This window comes from Triticum dicoccoides, chromosome 4A (genome assembly GCF_002162155.2).
Source record: "Triticum dicoccoides isolate Atlit2015 ecotype Zavitan chromosome 4A, WEW_v2.0, whole genome shotgun sequence".
Classification (NCBI taxonomy): Eukaryota; Viridiplantae; Streptophyta; class Magnoliopsida; order Poales; family Poaceae; genus Triticum; species Triticum dicoccoides.
The window spans coordinates 353,973,825-353,978,373 of NC_041386.1; positions in this window are offsets into that span (position 1 = coordinate 353,973,825).

Here is a 4,549-nt window from a genome sequence, read left to right on the forward strand (position 1 = left end):
AATTCCGCACGTCCAGAAATTTATTTTAGAATTGTTGGGGTTCCAGATCTTGCGCTAGATACAGATTACTACAGACTGTTCTGTTTTTGACAGATTCTGTTTTTCGTGTGTTGTTTGCTTATTTTGATGAATCTATGGCTAGTAAAATAGTTTATAATACATAGAGAAGTTGGAATACAGTAGTTTTAACACCAATATAAATAAATAATGAGTTCATTACAGTACCTTGAAGTGGTCTTTTGTTTTCTTTCGCTAACGGAGCTCACGAGTTTTCTTCTTTGAGTTTTGTGTTGTGAAGTTTTCAAGTTTTGGGTGAATTCTTGTGATGAATTATGGAACAAGGAGTCGCAAGAGCCTAAGATTGGGGATGCCCATGTCACCCCCAAGATAACCCAAGGACACCAAAAAGTCAAAGCTTGGGGATGCCCCGGAAGGCATCCCCTCTTTCGTCAACTTCCATCGGTAATTTACTTGGAGCTATATTTTTATTCACCAACATGATATGTGTTTTGCTTGGAGTGTCTTGTATTATTTGTGTATTTGTGTCTTAGTATGCCACAATCATCCTTGCTGTACACACCTTTTGAGAGAGCCATACATGAATTAAAATTTGATAGAATACTCTATGTGCTTCACTTATATCTTTTGAGCTAAGTAGTTTTGCTCTGTGTGCTTCACTTATATCTTTTGAGCGTTATAATTTTGCTCTATGTGCTTCACTTAGATCTTTTAGAGCAAAATGGTGGATTTGTTTTAAAGAAACTATTGATCTCTCATGCTTCACTTAAATTATTTTGAGAGTCTCTTAATAGCATAGTAATTTGCTTAATAATAATATGCTTGGTATTCAAGATTTGTGAAACTTTCTTTTGAGTGTGTTGAATACTAAGAAAAGATTGAAGCATGATAATTGTTTTGAGATATGGAGGTGATAATATTAAAGTCATGCTAGTTTAGTAGTTGTGAATTTAAAGAATACTTGTGTTAAAGTTTGTGATTTCCGTAGCATGCACATATGGTGAACCGTTATGTGATGAAGTCAGAGCATGATTTATTTATTGATTGTCTTCCTTATGAGTGGCGGTCGGGGACGAGCGATGGTCTTTTCCTACCAACCTATCCCCCTAGGAGCATGCGCATAATACTTTGCTTTGATAACTTCTAGATTTTTGCAATAAGTATATGAGTTCTTTATGACTAATGTTGAGTCCATGTATTATATGCACTCTCACCCTTCCACCTTTGCTAGCCTCTCTAATACCGCACACCTTTCGCCGGTATCATACACCTACCATATACATTCCTCAAAACAGCCACCATACCTACCTATTATGGCATTTCCATAGCCATTCCGAGATATATTGCCATGCAACTTTCCACCATCTAGTTCTTCATGACATATTCATCATTGTCATATTGCTTAGCATGATCATGTAGTTGACATAGTATTTGTGGCAAAGCCACCGTTCATAATTCTTTCATACTTGTCTCTCTTGATTCATTGCATATCCCGGTACACCACCGGAGGCATTCATATAGAGTCATGCTTTCTTTTAGAATCGAGTTGTAATCATTGAGTTGTAAATAAATAGAAGTGTGATGATCATCATTAATAGAGCATTGTCCCAAATAAAAAAAAAAAGAAAGGCCAAATAAAAAAAGAAAGGCAAAAAAAAGAGAAAGGCCAAAAAAAGAAGGCCCCAAAAAAAGGGAAAATGCTACTATCTTTTTTCCACACTTGTGCTTCAAAGTAGCACCATGATATAGCGAGTCTCATATATTGTGCTTCAAAGTAGCACCATGTTCTTCATATAGAGAGTCTCATATGTTGTCACTTTCATATACTAGTGGGAATTTTACATTATAGAACTTGGCTTGTATATTCCAATGATGGGCTTCCTCAAATTGCCCTAGGTCTTCATGAGCAAGCAAGTTGGATGCACACCCACTTAGTCTCCTTTTGAGCTTTCATACATTTATAGCTCTAGTGCATCCGTTGCATGGCAATCCCTACTCACTCACATTGATATCTATTGATGGGCATCTCCATAGCCCGTTGATACGCCTAGTTGATGTGAGACTATCTTCTCCTTTTTGTCTTCTCCACAACCACCATTCTATTCCACCTATAGTGCTATATCCATGGCTCACGCTCATGTATTGTGTGAAGATTGAAAAAGTTTTGAAAAAGTTAGAGTATGAAACAATTGCTTGGCTTGTTATCGGGGTTGTGCATGATTTAAATACTTTGTGTGGTGAAGATAGACAATAGCCATACTATATGATTTTGTAGGGATAACTTTATTTGGCCATGTTATTTTGAGAAGACATAATTGCTTTGTTAGTATGCTTGAAGTATTATTATTTTTATGTCAATATAAACTTTTGTCTTGAATCTTTCTAATCTGAATATTCATACCACAATTAAGAAGATTTGCATTGAAATTATGCCAAGTAGCACTCCGCATCAAAAATTCTCTTTTTATCATTTACCTACTCGAGGACGAGCAGGAATTAAGCTTGGGGATGCCTGATACGTCTCCAACGTATCTATAATTTTTGATTGCTCCATGCTATATTATCTACTGTTTTGGACTATATTGGGCTTTATTTTCCACTTTTATATTATTTTTGGGACTAACCTATTAACTGGAGGCCCAGTCCAGAATTGCTATTTTTTTGCCTATTTCAGTGTTTCGGAGAAACAGAATATCAAACGGAGTCCAAACGGAATAAAATCTTCGGGAACGTGATTTTTCTCACCGAACGTGATCCAGGAGACTTGGACTCTATGCCGGGGAGTCAAAGAGGAGGTCACGAGGGTGGGGGCGCCCCCCCTAGGGCACGCCCCCTGCCTCGTGGGCCCCTCGGTGCTCCACTGACATACTTCTTCCTCCTATATATACACACGTACCCCCAAACGATCAGAACAGGAGCCAAAAAACCTAATTCCACCGCCGCAACTTTCTGTATCCACGAGATAACATCTTGGGGCCTGTTCCGGAGCTCCGCCGAAAGAGGGCCGTCATCACAGAGGGCTTCTACATCATGCTAGCCCCTCCGATGAAGTGTGAGTAGTTTACCTCAGACCTTCGGGTCCATAGTTAGTAGCTAGATGGCTTCTTCTCTCTCTTTGAATCTCAATACAAAGTTCTCCCCCTCTCTTGTGGAGATCTATTCGATGTAATCTTCTTTTTGCGGTGTGTTTGTTGAGACCGATGAATTGTGGGTTTATGATCAAGTCTATCTATGAATAATATTTGAATCTTCTCTGAATTCTTTTATGTATGATTGGTTATCTTTGCAAGTCTCTTCGAATTATACGTTTGGTTTGGCCAACTAGATTGGTAGTTCTTGCCATGGGAGAAGTGCTTAGCTTTGGGTTCGATCTTCGGTGTCCTTACCCAGTGACAGAAGGGGTAGCAAGGCATTGCATCATTGCCATCGAGGATAACAAGATGGGGTTTATTTCATATTGCATGAATTTATCTCTCTACATCATGTCATCTTGCTTAAGGCATTACTCTATTTTTAACTTAATACTCTAGATGCATGCTCGATAGCGGTCGATGAGTGGAGTAATAGTAGTAGATGCAGAATCGTTTCGGTCTACTTGTCACGGATGTGATGCCTATATACATGATCATGCCTAGATATTCTCATAACTATGCTCAATTCTGTCAATTCCTCAACTGTAATTTGTTCACCCACCATAGAATACTTATGCTCTTGAGAGAAGCCACTAGTGAAACCTATGGCCCCCAGGTCTATTCTCATCATATCAATCTCCATCACTTTAATCTTGCTTTGCTTTTTTTACTTTGCCTTTACTTTTTACTTTGCATCTTTATATCAAAAATACCAAAAAATATTATATTTATCAGATCTCACTCTCGTAAGTGACCGTGAAGGGCTTGACAACCCCTAATCGCGTTGGTTGCGAGTAGCTATCGTTTTGTGCAGGTACGAGGGACTTGAGCGTGGCCTCCTACTGGATTGATACCTTGGTTCTCAAAAACTGAGGGAAATACTTACGCTACTCTGTTGCATCATCCCTTCCTCTTCGGGGAAAACCAAGGCAAGATCAAGACGTAGCAGTATCAGACGCAATACTTATTCTCGTACCCTGAAACCCTTTCACCTTCTAATTTGGGCATCGAATGATTGCCTATTTGCTTGATACTTTTTACTATACCCTCTTGCTTGGCTCTCGATGTGTTTCATTTGACCAACTCGAGAGATACCCCTATGATCATTCATGGGTAACCCCCAATGGTTAACCCTTATAGCATTCTATCATTGTCGAGCTGCCCATTACCTAGTCGTAAGTACGAGACATACCCCAAAGAAAGGTTGCGACTTCGTCAAGATGACCTGAAGTAGAGAAATGAAGACATCAACGACAGGGATCAACTTCTTCGCGAAGAGCAAGCCAGGATGAGAAGACCGCTAGATTCGTAACCAAAACCTTTCCCCCTTTCACTACCTCTTAAATCTCGGGACGAGATTTCTTGTAGTGGAGGAGAATTGTGACGCCCGGATATTTAAG